The 15,058-nt window shown below is 37.0% G+C and overlaps 1 long non-coding RNA gene across 1 annotated transcript in view; it reads left to right on the forward strand.

Annotated features, from left to right (window-relative positions):
- LOC137156044 (uncharacterized) overlaps positions 1-13,280 on the forward strand; it is a 339,563-nt gene extending 326,283 nt beyond the window's left edge. Inside the window, exon 5 of the long non-coding RNA XR_010920655.1 lies at positions 12,308-13,280. This is a non-coding gene — a long non-coding RNA (uncharacterized lncRNA). The remainder of the gene's footprint in view (positions 1-12,307) is intronic.
- Positions 13,281-15,058: the final 1,778 nt, after the last annotated feature.

Below are 15,058 nucleotides of genomic sequence, written 5' to 3' on the forward strand. Positions count from 1 at the left end.
CCTTGTTGTTGAGTTATGAAACGGGGAGAACAGAAGCTCCTGATCTACCTTTTCTATTACATTCATCATTTTATATACTTTTATCATGTCCCCTCTTAACTGGCTACTGGCAAACAATCCCCATCTTTTTAATTTCAAACTTTCTTCATATGCGGGTTTTTCCATGCCCAAACATCACATCTCCCATCTAAGAAGCTCCATCATATCCCCCAGCCAGCAACCTGAGAGAGCTTCTACCTTAGGTTGTGTCCTAAATCCTACAGCTGGAGACGGAGAGAGCGAGCTGAGACAGATTCTAATTTTAAACTCGTGGTCCCAGCAGTCAGTCTCCCACTTTGAGATAACAACCTTCTTCGGCTCCCAACTGATATAGCCTGAATCTCAAGTAGCAGAAGTCCATGCGGTAATGCTGAAGATTCAGGGTTCAAACTCTCTGTGATGATACATAGAGAAAAGGTTATTACAGTTTCACTTATTAGAATCTGTTTAGAACACAATAACAAAACAATCTGGGGAATTATATACAAAAAATATGTTAAAACGTTTAGGTTCCGAAGTCAAGCACTCAAAAATTAGGAAATGTCAGATTTGCTGTTGCTCATGCAACCTTGATTCAGCCTGCTTCTGTGTATGCATTGTGATCTTTAATGATATGATTTCATATTATTTCACACATGCACACGCACACACACGCACATGATTTCTGCTTCATTAAGTGTATGGGTGGGATGCACAAAGGGGCCGAACTAAGGTTGCATTGGGAACTGCAAATCCGGCACTTCCCAAGTTTTGAGTTCTTGACTTTGCAACCTCTAAATAATATTCTTTGAGCACAGTTTTGTTATATGTAATTTTATAGATGGAGAGCAGTTCAGTATGCTGTTCAATGATATTGGTACAAGGTTTTTTGGTTTTTGTTATGTAAGTGAAGATACCAGGATAGAAAGAGGCATGAAGGCCAAATGAGAAAATGGCCTTTATTTGTTTAAGTTAATTATGTGAAATATGCTGTCTAATTGGCATTCTCCCTTAGATGATTAATCAGTGACCTTGGTCTTTGCATTTGACCTATCTGATCATAACTTACTTGAGACAATAACAGGCCACGACATGCGTTTAACAAAAAAATCAAACAATTTGTCACTGATTCTCAATTACTCTATACTCTCTGATTGCAGAGTTGAAACTACTTTATTACATTCATTTTGTTCTTTGGGTCTAAGTGTTGACAGTCAGGTATACAAACTGTTATGACAAATTTCCAAACCCCAAGTAAGAGAAGGATCACATTTCACCATTAACATTTAAAAAGGGGGTTAATTAACATATTTTGAATTCTCAGGTTAGGCACTACATACATATATGTGTCAAAGTTATACAGGGTGTTTGGCAATACTAATAAAACACAGGAATAGAGACTACTACACATCTGTTTAGATCACAGTTATAAATTGCATTTTAAGGATTCTAAGAAAATGAAAGATTTTTGTGTGTGTTTCTATGATCATTTTTACTTCTCCAGCACTTAATCCTTCATTATAAAAGAGATGTGTTAGAGTAATATGTTGAAATGACATAAATAAATTCTTATAGTATGGTATAATTCAATAATAAGACAAACAGCCCATCACTAATGAGATATTCTCATCTCTTTCTCTGTGACTTAGAGACCTGTTTTAGCTTTGACTTTTCTCCATGAAACCATGAAAATGAGATGGTTTTCAGATTCATTTTGTTTTAATCTAAAACCAAATTCATGACTATTAGTTATCATGATACTGCAATAGCAGTAAATGGCATATAAAGGGTTCATGCATTTGGACTTGTATATGATTTACTAATTAACATCCTTTTCTTCCTGTATTTTGCATATTAATCCAAGTCTTCCCTCTGTTAACTCCTCATTATCATTTTCATATATTTTGGCATTTAGATAGAAATCATTAGAGCCTATGTCTGACCATCATCGCCCAAACTAATTAAATTACCATGGTATATATTTTGTCCCAAGTGGTTATAAGCAGCTTGAATTAAAATAAGGCTTAGTATAGTGTGTACTGCCAATTTTTATTGAACACAGCTCCAAAGACCAAGTGTAAAGGCTGCAATGATCTTTTTTGTGGCATCTTAGGCTTTTCTAAAGTGATGGTCAAGGATTTCAGAGGATCTTCTCAGGATATAAGAAGGTAGTTTGCTTGTGGTGTAAGGTTTCCCCGTTGACTTTAACAAGCCACAGACCAAGAAACCACTCTTTATAAGCTTCTGAAATGTATATAAATGTATAACTGTGGACAAAATCTGAAGGTCAAGACCAATTGTTTCCCACGTCATTTAAATTAGTCACAAGGTTATAGGATAGGTCACAGTAGTAGTCTCAGACATGAATAATTCTTGGCATTTACTTTGCTTTTGTGGAAGCACTGTCAGAATAGACACAGTCAAAAACTTGATTGTGAAGAAACCCTGAAGAACAGCATCAGAGTTATGCCATTTCTGTGACAGACAAAACTTCCATTGCCAGATTAATGTTAGGAACGTGTAACAAATGCCCATGTAAATGTTGAACAGCTTTTCTCTAGGTGGCATATCTAATGCTCACTGCTGGATCCTTATAATGAGAGCAGCAAGCTGTTAGCTCATATTCAGGTTTCACACTGAAGTAATTCCAAAGACAGAAGGCTCACTTACAGTGAAGATGACTGTAAAGAAGTTGCCCTGTCTGACTTACGGAAAAGAATTTACAGAGTTTTCAGTCTGTTCTTCTTTATAGCACAGACCATATAACCTTCCCAAAATAATTCCTAGAGCATATCTTTTAGAAAAACATCCAATTTTTATTTTAAAAATGGTCAGCGATGGAGAATCCACCATGCCCCTTAGTAAATTGTTCCAATGATTAATTACTCTCACTGTTAAAACTTTACACCTTATTTCCACTATGACTTGGGTTAGCTTCAACTTCCAGCCAGTGGATCATCTTATACCTTTGCCTGCTGGTTTGAAGAGCCTATTATTAATTATTTGTTCTCCATGTAAATACTTATAAACTAATCAAGTCTCCCCTTAACCCTATTTTTAAAATAAACAGATTGAACTTTCAGTCAGTCACTATAAGGCATGTTTTCTGATCCTTTAATCATTCTTATGGCTCTTCTCTGAACCCTCTCCAATTTATCAATATTCTTCTTGAATTGTGGGAACCAGACCTGTTGAAATAGAGGGGTAAAATAACCTCTCTACTACTACTTGAGATTCCCATTTACGCGTCCTAGGATTGTGTTAGCTCCACTGGCCACAACATCACACTGGGAGCTCATGGTCAGCTGATTATGCACAGGGACCCTCAACTCTTTTTCAGAGTCACTGCTTCCCAGGATACTGTCCCCCATTCTGTAAGTATTGTCTACATTTATTTGGTCATAGATATATACATTTACATTTCACCATATTAAAATGTATCCTGTTTACTTGCTCTCAGTCTACCAAATGATCCAGTGACCTGTCTTCTTTATTATTTACCTGTCCACCAATTCTTGTTTCATCTGCCAACTTTATCGGTGATGATTTTATGATTTTTTTCCGGGTCATTGATAAAAATGTTAAATAGCATAGGGCCAAGAACTGTCCTGTGAGACTCCACAGGAAAAACACCAGGTTGATGATGATTTCCTGTTTACAATTACATTTTGAGACCTATCAGTTAGCCAGTTTATAATCCATTTAATATGCGCTATGATAATTTTATATTGTTCTGGTTTGTAATCAAAGTGTCATGTGCTACCAAGTCATACATGTTACAGAAGTCGAAGTATATTATGTCAACACTATTATCTTTAACAACCAAATTTGTAATCTTATCAGAAAAAGATATTGTTAGTTTGACAGGATCTATTTTCCATAAACCCATGTTGATTTTCATTATTACATTAGCCTCATTTAATTCTTTATTAATCGAGTCCTGTATCAGTCACTCCATTATCTTGCCTGGGATTGATGATTGACAGGCCTATAATTACCCAAGTCATCCCATTTTACCATTTTAAAAATTTGCACAACATAAGCTTTCTTCCAGTCATCTTGAACTTCCCCAGTGCTCCAAAACATATTGAAAAGCTACATTAATGTTACAGTGAGTTCCTCAGCCAGCTCTTTTAAAACTCTTGGATGCAAATAATCTGGACCTGCCGATTTTAAAATGTCTGACTTTAGTAGCTTCTGTTTAACATCCTCCAGAGATACCTGCTTAATGGAAAGAGTGTTATCACCACATTATGAGACTATATCATCTGTTTCCCCAAATACAGAACAAATATTTATTGAATACTTCTGCATTTTTTTCAATAATTCTACCATTTCCATCTAGTGATGGACCAATAGCATTGTCAGGATTATTTTTGTTTCTTATATATTTTAAAAACTTATTATTATGCTTAATTCTACTAGCCATGGATTTCTCGTTGTATCCCTTTGGTTCTCTTTTATGTATTTTCTACATTTATTCATTTTTCATTCAGGGGCCTTGATTCCTGGGGCCCCACCCATTACAATGTGATGTCTCCTGTGGTGGTTCTGCATTGCAGGAGCAGCCAGAAAATGCTATTATTTCACCTAATAATATTAGGAATTGATGATATTTTGATAGAGCTACACTTTTAGCTATCATAAAGTAATGTTTCTAATAAACTAAGAGTAGTCAATGTTTTTAATAGGATTATATGACCAATATTGAAGAGTTTGCTTTATCAAAAAGATCATATTGCAACATTTGCAATTAAGTATTCTTTCACACAATGGCATTTCTAACAGCTATCAGTTTAATAATGTGATACCTTTTTAATCCATGTCCAATATATTGTGTACTCCTATAAATGTTTATATGCAGGAACGTGCTGAGGCCCTCAGTAAACTTAAACTACAGCTATTGATCTAAGGAAATAGGTGAACTTTTCTTCTTCAGTTAGTTTTTTTTAAATTCCATCTCACAAGCTTTGAGTCACACATATGGTCTGTTTCTTCAAATATTTTTACAGAGTTGATGTTTTGTTCCTGCATAATGCCATAATAATAGTGTACTCCTTTTGCCATGTAAACTGGGATCGGTTTCATTTTCTGACTATTTTTGAATAATCTTTAAATTGAGAATTATTTCCATGCTTGACAACGGGGCAGTCCAAATTCCTGCTGGGTATTGTTGGCAAATTTTAACCACATCTCCACTCAGTATTCAGTATAAATGTTTCCGTAAGTGCAGAATACCTAGTTCTAACCAAAGATGTTTGTAGGTTTCATCGCTGTCTTATGCAACAAATCTTTGATAATGTTGCAAAGTGTTTTGACAGTTGACCATTTCAGATTTGCTTCTTGTGCTGAGGAGAAGCAGTTGTGATGGAAAAACTAGAGAAATAAGTCATAACTTAGTAAGAAAATTACTAGTTTCTGTATATTTCCAGTTAAAAATCTGAAATTGACCAGCTATTAATTTTTGTATTTGGGAAGCCTCATAGCAATATTTATTTGGGTGTCTTTTTTGGTGCAAGGAACGTGTCTTATGTATGCAAAGTTCTATTTACATTAGCCAATATGTTTAAAAGACTTTTGATGATTGTCATCAATAACAAATAGCAGAAATTAAGCTGCATTCTGCACATTTATTCAGTACTCTAACAGTATCTTATTTACCACTATATTTTGGAATGAATCAGCAAGAAGTATATTATATTGCCTACAAATGCCTATAAAATACATAAAACCCTCCATCATTGGAATATTAAGTTAATTCACTGATTGCCATGATGCTTCAATTTTATTAGGCCCTCATACAATTTCCACTTCCCCAGTGTAGTGACTTCTCATGCTCATGGTAAACATTCAAAGCCTCAGTCATCCTATGTGTTGCGCACACATTATCATGGCAAATTCCCAAGGGATGTGGCATCCTTGCAAGTCAAATGCCACCTATATTGATCTCTGGAAAGGTGATTAAAGTGATCAGGTTATATATTCAGATTTATGCCAATCACTGACAATCTTATTTTGCCACCCATGTAATTGCTGGTCATTTAAAGGCATTGCTTGGTATACACACTTAGGAATTCATTGGTCTTCCATTCTAATACAGTGTCATTGTGAGGGTGTTTATAATGAAGCCTATAACCTGGTCAATTGTCCTTGTAGCTGAAATGGCTAAGAGTTTCTTTGCTGCTGAGGCAAAAAATGACCAATGAAACCTTGTGTGGCACACAACTTTATTAATAACATCAAATTAACTCATCACATGCAAAACATTTCTATTATTCTCTACTGCTTATTTAATTAAACACAGATTGTAGCTGGACTGATGACCCTGGGGTTTGGTTTTGCAAAACACTAATCAGCAACGCTTTGATTCCAAGCTCTGCATTATAGGAATCACCAAATTTGCAGTAGATGTTCAGATAAAAGATTCCAGTTTTGACCTATCTCTACATAAAACCTAGTATATTTAATTACAGATAGTTACTGTTTGTAATCAGGTAAAAAGAATGCAATCCTCCCATCACTAATAACTAAAGCAATGGGTCTTCTCAAATTAAGAAGTCTTCTGGAAATTACAGAAGTTACCTAAATTACTTTTCCCCCAAATTTTACACCAGTTATGATGTTGAGTGCTACACTCTTAATTAGCAAGTCAATTGTTTTTGCTTTAATATTTCCTCCACATTCCCTCTTTGTCCCCTCCTAAATATTGACTATGAGATCAATCCAAAGCCCATGGAAAACCTGAATGAATAACCTCTCTATTCAGTGAGAGGAATATATCCAGGTATCTCTGGGGACCAGAGAGGTGAGTGATTTTTATGTTAAGGCTTAGAGTAGGAGATGGGGATACTGTTGGTGTTAGAAGTCAGAGGCTGGAGACAAATAAACTTACTGCTTTAAGGATAAAGTTACCAGTCTTACAACCCTTGCACACAGCAGTTCAAAGGGAATTGTGGGTGTTTGGTACCTGTGAAAATCAGGTCACTTCTTTAGATTTCTATATATGCATTTAAGTACCTAACTTTAGATACCCTTTAAAAACCCAAGCCTAAATTTCTAAACAGAACTTCTGAAATTTCCGAATTTCAACCTAATTAAGTCTCAGTGAATAATAATTTTCCATATACTTTTCCTGAATTCTTTAAAATAAAGTATATTTTCCTTTAAACTATGAATACACAGAAATGCAATTAGTATTTGATTTACAGCTAAACACATACATAGCATTACCACATCTAAAAGTAGTAATATTTTACTCTTCTATAAGATGTGTCATCTGAAGTTTTCAAAGCACTCTACACGCATTTAATTAAGTCTCACAACATCCCTAATGTATATAGGGATCATTTCATTCACCGTTTTATTAAGCCCAGTTCAGCCTATCTCTGCTTAAAATATCTGTTGCAAAGAAGATTTTAGCTTGCTTGGAGAGTAAGCAACTATTGAAAGCTTCATTGTTATCTGTCCCACTATTATTGCCTGATGAGCTGCAAGTCTGTGGTTCTGGCCATGAAGAATTTGAATCTATCCCCTTTTTCCTGTCCTTTTGAGGATAAATACTATCTCATTACTGTAAAGAACAATTGGACACCTGGCTCAATTTATCTCAGGAAACTGGTCACTTAAGTTTTATGTCTCTGATTTCTTGAGGACACTGAACTGAGCGTGCAGAACTATAGCACGCTCAAACTCTGCTGCAGCCTACCTATGTTTATTTCATTCTTCTTGTGATAGAAACATCAATTTGAATGCTTTACATTCAAGAGGATAAACAGAATGGTTAAAATTAGATATATGCAGCAGCAAACAATTCCCTCATCTTGGCAAACATAGCCTTGTAATTTTTTCGTAGTGCAGTAGGTAAAATAAGTTTACACCTAAAAATTGGGCAGATCTGTAGGCAGCAAAAAAATCTCCATATACTCTTGAAAATTTTCATCTTAAATTATTGGAATGACAGCCCTGGAGATTGAAATCCTCTGTGTATACACTGCCTCTTGAATGTGTCTCAACTCTCTTCTGCAGGGATCACCATTAGGTAGGAATGGTAGTTCTATCTTCATGCTTCTCAAAACTTGACTTTCTGCTTAGTTCTCCAGTTATGGTGGTGGTTTTGTGGTGACACATCTAGTCAGTGGTAAGTAGAAGAGCTAGTTGAAAGTTTTCCTTTGAAATGTTTTTCTAAGTGGAAATTTTTTCAAAAAAATAAAATGTGGTTTTGACTACCTAAAACCAAATATTCTTTGTAGAGTGTCCTCCACATATTCCCACTCATGGGGTGCTATGACTGGTGCAGCCTGAATGGTAGACGTCACCTCCCTCACCCTCATGCACCTCCCTTGCTGCTCCCCCTGGTGAAAGTCAAAAGGGTGAGGATATAAAAGGGTGCTCTCCGTTTTTTCCAATCAGGACAAGCTGAACTGTTTAGGAGATGCACCAGAGTATTCCTGGATCAGTACGTTGTTAGCTAGTTGTGAATTATAATAGTTAGTATTTCTCTAAGTAGTGTAGATAGTTGAACTCAAGATGGCGAAACAAAAGAATAAACCAAACAATTAAAAACCTTGTTTCAAGAGATGTGTATCATGTCCAGTGGTATTCCTGGCATCTGATGCACATGGTAGGTGCCTGGCATACTTGTGAGAGGAATACTCACCCTTGAAATGCTCAGTTGGCTCAACTTTTACAACATGACCGAAGAGAGAGACAGAACAGACCTCAGGTAATTTTAGTACAAGAAGCACTGTCAGCAAAACAATCCAGAACCAAGAGAGGACAGGGTTTGAGCAGGTCTTAGAGACCAGAATTTCTGAGTGTGTGTGCTGAGAAGACGGACAAACCCCCTTCCGGAATATCCAGTACTAAACCATCCAGTAGTGACAAGGATGAGAAGAGGAAAACTATTGGGAGTCAGCCTCTGTTTCCAGACCCAGTCCCATTAGGAAGGACTCAGCTGTTATGAGAAGCATCAGCACACAGTCCTCGATGGTGTCAGCCTCTTTACAAAGAGCCAATCTACCCAAAAGACTCATCTAACCAGAACTCTTGAGGGAATCCATTCTGGTTACAGATTCTCAAGTAGAATCAGGAAACTTTTTTTTTTTTTGATCTGATAGTGTTGGATCAGAATCTGAAAGCAAGAGCTAACAAACTGATCTCATGATGAAATGATAGAGGCAGTAACCAATACTAGCACCACACTGCAACAGATAGTCAAGGTGCACGTTCATTGATCGGATCTGTTGATGATCGAACCAGGTATAGCATCTCATCTGAGCAGGTAGACCTGTCAGATGCACAACTGGTCTTTGAAAGACAAAGTTTGACATTTCCTGTTGCTGGACACACAGAGATATATTATCAGATTCCCCCATAAACTGAAGAGGTGTGCTACTACTTTGTCTTTCAAATACACGTATTAACCCCCAGGATCAGTGCATTAGAAACACAGCTGATGTTGAGTCCCTGTGTTTCGAATGCACTGATGTTGGGATTTAATGTATGTGTTTTCCCCATTTCCCTTCATTGAGAGTGATAAAATAACTCAAGGCAAAGCCAGGGTAATTTTGATAGTGCCAGCATGGGCCAAACAACAGTGCTACCTAGACTTAATTCAGTTGTCAAGAGTTAATTGAGCTTCTGCTATTAGTACTGGACTTGTTGCAACAACAAGGGCTGCTTTATCTTCAGTCTCTTCAGCTAATTGCATGGGGAGTAAGCTTCTGGGATTGTTAAAGAATCTTGCTCATTAGAGGTGCAAAATGTATTGATAAGTTCAGGAAAGAGTCCACAGGAAAACATTATAGTCATAAATGGAAAATATTTTTATTTTGGATTTCTATATATGATATAGATCCATACACAGCTCCAGTTAATTATGTATGAGAATATGTATTGTATCTTAAGAAAGCAGCTTTCACTATCTTCAGGGAAAGTTTGCCTTTCAACCTTATCAGCATATCACATACCTGGGGATGGTAAATCACTTTTTACTAATAATACAGTTCAAAGGTTCTTAAAGACCTTAATGATTTATATACTCTAATAAGACACCCTGTGCCATCCTGGGATTTGAATTTACTGTTATCATAGCTGACAAAGGTTCCCTTTGAATCTTTGGGAGATTTTGCTTTGTTCCATCTGTCTATTAAGACAGTATTTTTGAAAGCTATCGTTTCTGCAATGCATATAAATAGTTTGTTCCTTCCTTGGGGAATTAAAACAAATTATACTAGATCAGAGTAGTGGTATCTATGGCTTTTTCTATACATATTACGCTAATAGAGAGACATAGAACAGCAACAGAGAACTCTGCCTGAACGTTTATTAAACACTTCGATTTAGAATCTAGATCTGATGCAAAATTTGGCAATCCACTGCTGCATTCCTTATTCAGTCAGGACTGCATGGTCCCACCATCCTGAATCAGAGAACTGCTTATTAATCTGTCCCATAAGTGGGAATATGCAGAGGACACTGAAAGAAGAAATGAAAGTTACTTATCTGTAACTGGAGTTCTTTGAGATGGACTCTACATATTCACTTTCCCCACTTCCTCAAAGTCCTATTTACTAAAGGGCTTGATTGCAGGGGAAGGAATTGAGGCAGCTGGATCGCCATACCCCTTTTATACCCTCACCCTAGAATGTTTGACATTCACCAAGGGGAGGGCGAAGGAGGTGTGTGAGCCCTTCAATGGCTGCTGGTAGTTGGAATTCTACCGTTTCTGGCTACACAGGTCAGAGCACTCCATGAGTGGGAATATGAAGAGTGCATCTTGAAGAACACCTGTCACTGGTAAGTAACTTTCAATTTTCAGGCTTAAATGAAAACATGAGAAAATTTCAGTGGCAGATAATCACTTTTGACCAGCTCTGAAACTTGTTTATCCTATACCTTCTTCCATCGAATAGTCATCACTTCACAAATTTAAGATATTATCAAGCTCAGCTGGATTTGAACTGGCAATCTAGCTGTGAAAGTCTTCAAGGCTCATTATTAATTTCCTGAATCAACATATCCTCCTGCCAGTATAACTTGGAACAGAGTGCTTGATGTGCTTCTTAAATTTCCATGCAGTTAATAGCTTAATTATTCACGTATTCTTCCAGTAACTATCAAGATGACTACAGTATGTGTATATTGTTGCAGGATGACAGAATTAGTTTTAAATTAAGTAAAATACATTTTATTACCTGAAATACAGACTGACAGTAACCTTAGAGCATCACAACTTCTCTGAAAAAGACCAACTTGTCCTTTAGCTGGCATTTAAAGAATAGTTCACTTTAAAGTCATACTTGAACTATAAAGGAAACTATTAAATGTATCAGAATTAGGGCCACTGCAGGTGGAGGTTGGAATGGGAGTTAAGTGAACTTGTGTCAATGCGGACATAAAGGGGACTGCTGCTGAGCCTGAGCAGTTTTTCTTTTTAAAGCTTCTGCTTGCAGAAGGTGTCTGAAAGACTGACTCCTTCCAGCAATCCAGCGTCCACATTTTCTCTCTCCCGGCTCTCAGCTTGTATTTCAAAAAGGCAAAAAAGGGCCTGAGAAGGCAGGGGGAGAGTTAGTTGTGGAGATGCTGGTGCTGAGCTCTGCATGTCCAGTGGTCAGCTGTCTTCCCTGGGCAAGGAACCAAGAGGGGAAGTTCCAGCCCCAGTAAGAACTTAAAAAGAATAATAAACACAAAACAAGCGTAATGCATCTGTAAATAAATTTAAAAAATAAAACCCACAAATAAGGCAGTTCAGGGGGATGACACAGGCTACGGCTACATTGACGGCAGGAAAGTCACCGCCATCAGATTGATTTCTCTGGATCGACTGAGCGGTCAATGAAGACCCACTCAGTTGATCCAGAAATTGACATACTAAGACCACCTTCACAAGTGGCGTAGTGCTGTATCGACGGGAACGTGGTTCACATCAGTACGGTGCAGTGAACGGCGTGCAGAAGAGAAGCAGAGAAGTCAACGAGAGTTACGCAAGTTTTTTGCCTAACTCCCGTCAACTGCCGCTGAATCTCGGAGGTAAGTGTAGACAAGGTCTCAGGCTGAAACACCATGATGACCTGGGAGGATGGGTTAGGTATTGATCTTGAGCCCGATGCTGTCAGTCTTTCTGATCTTGAGCCCCTAATCAGAAAGGAAGAATTAATCTCATAAAAGTAGTCAAGGGAAGTTTCAGAAACACTCAACTCCCTTGTCCAGTGTCTGCTTCCCGCTACAATGCAGTGACAGATGGGGGCTACTGAGGCATGGAGGTGCTAAGACAGTCTTTCTTTTACAGTCTCCATGGTCCTCCACAGCTGAGCCATTGGAGAGGTGAACAAGGATGGAGTTGGGGAGAAAAGCAAATTATACCTACAGAGGAGGATCTTCATCTGTCCAGTTTACAATGCTGCTAATGATAGCAAAGCTGACAAGAGATGCCACTGAGGAGGCTGCTTCTAAGGAAGCCATAGATCTAATTAGGCAAAAATAAACAAACCAACAAACACATTTCAAAGTCCTGCTGCAAACCATGGAGGTGTTGGAGCACTGCACAGAAGGCTGCAAGATTTATTTTTTATAATGAAAAATGTTATGCAAGTTAATTATAGGGGTCACTACCACTTTCCCTATAATAAACCGTCCATTATATGGGATTGGGACTTCAAACAAACTTTTTGTTCAAGAGATTGCCTCTCACCTCACCTGACAGCATGATAGTGGAGCAGGAGACTTTCCACTTGTGGCAAAATGACATGGCATTAGTTTGTGCAGCATATATATACCTATGGCAGTAAAATTTTTACATATTTTTGAAAATCTCTTGGAAATTAAATTACAATGTGCATTGTTTCCTTTTGCTTTCATTGTAGATACTGCAAGTGGTGCATAAACTAATATTCTTTATATATTGTATGCTGGTAGACTAGAAAAGAGGTAGGATGCATCTCAAAATTTGTAGTAAAATAACCATAACAACTATCACTCCACTCCCTTAAACACAGAGAACATGATAGAGGAATTTATGGTTGACTTTGTGGTGATGAAATAACTCCTTTGTTTTCTATGAAAGCTGTTTTGTCATTGTCATTGCCTACCATTTTGTTTTTTCCTTTCCTTTCACAAATCAGCTATTCTTATTTTGAGATAATATATTCTTTTTACCATTATAAGGGGAAAAAAACCTCTCTCGGTAGCATGTCGCCGTTGCTGACTATTTTTTTAGTTTACCCTGCCAATGGAGTATAAACTTATTTTCAAATATTTTCTCTTTCCAGTAAATCAGTGTCAGCAGAATGTTGTTCACAATTTATGATGCTGGGTAGTGTGTGTGTGTGTGTGTGTGTGTGTGTGTGTGTGTGTGTGTGTGTGTGTGTGTGTGTGTGTGTGTGTGTGTGTGTGTGTGTGTGTGTGTGTGTGTGTGTGTGTGTGTGTGTGTGTGTTTCAGAGGCATGTCAGCAAGCATCATATCTCTGGCCAGAATTTAGAACCCTTAGTGACAAATGCTAAACTTAATGGAATATTCTATAAAATACAGATAGAAGGCATTATTTTGGTCATAAGTAACCTATTTGTGAATGAATTTATTTTTCTTAGAAAAGGAGGTGATTTTTATGGAACATTTATTTTTCATGTGGTTCCTAGTATTAAATATCTTCAGTGTAACTACACTAGAATGATCTTTATGTATAACAGAATGTAATCTCTCCTCTGGCCTGTGCTGGCCATTGCAGCTTGATCAAACACCCAGAACTTCATTCAATAATCATATAAAATCACATGGATGATCCCAGATGAGGAATTTGTTTTCATTGCAGGAAAGTAACTGATGCCCTCATAAGTGGCAACACTGTAAAAAAATTCACCTATTGGAAACTAAAATGCTTGACTTCATGCCTAGGGGAACAAGGGAAAAGTTCAGCAGTAACAGTTGGAAATTTCCATCTAACAATCTGTTGTCAAAAGCATTGATGTGAGGCCCCAAATGTTTCCTAGGCTGCTTTCTCCAATGACAAGAGCAACAAAGCACTCATTTTCAATTACCATGGGGCTTTAAAATATAAACTGTGTTCCTCTGCTGTCAGCTGCTCAGAAACCTGGAAAAGAAAATCAGCCACATTGCTCTTCTACTATTAAATTGTTTGATTGCTCTCTTAGTTTATATTTATAGCCCTTATGGTAGACATAAGTAAAACTTTTTACACTCACAATATTCATAGTAACAGTATAAAATATTTGGATTGTAATAGTATTGAAATATTTTCTCATCTTTAGGGAAAGAGTGAAGAATCTAATCTATCTCATTAATCCAAGACTCACTTAACATAAACTTTAGATCTATGCCACAAGTGGATATCAAATAACTAAATAACCATCCAATAGAATTTTTAGGTATACAAATCCCAAATCTTTAAGAATGTGGCAGCTGAGTTGTTCTACTTCAGGTCTCTGGATCAGGAAAAAGGATATTTAGTGTGAAATGCTGAAGGAGATCATGGGAAACAAAACCAAATAAACCGTAGTAATGAGTAATGACTTTAACTGAATATAAATACACTTGGACAAAATTTAGAGCAGCAATTTATCATGCCTTAAACAATTACTTCTTAGGATATCTAGTTCCAAAGCACACGAGAAGAGAGTTTACTCTCAGGTTAGTCAGAAATAACACAGCAGGAAATGGTTCAGGAAGTAGATATAGTAAGTAAAAGTATCTACAATATGGTGAAGATCAAACTTTTAATACTTTGATTATGACAAAATCAAACAGTGTTGGAGAGGGGCTAGTGGGCTAACTGGACCACTCATTTGACCTAGCATGGTAATTTATATTTTTTATTTCAAAATTCCGCAGTGTATTATAAACTCTTCAGGGCAGGGACCATCTCTTGATAATGTGTTTTACAAGGCCTAGCACAACTAGGTATCTAGATGCCACAGCAGTATAAATAAAAACAAAAATAATGATGAAGAATCCTACACTGGTCACCATTAAAATATTTTCATTTACCAGGAATAAACACATAGAGGATATTTCAGATACTGTACT

The sequence above is a fragment of the Emydura macquarii genome, unplaced genomic scaffold, assembly GCF_026122565.2.
Source record: "Emydura macquarii macquarii isolate MOO-44397 ecotype Brisbane River unplaced genomic scaffold, CSIRO-AGI_Emac_v2 contig_1390, whole genome shotgun sequence".
Taxonomy (NCBI): domain Eukaryota; kingdom Metazoa; phylum Chordata; order Testudines; family Chelidae; genus Emydura; species Emydura macquarii.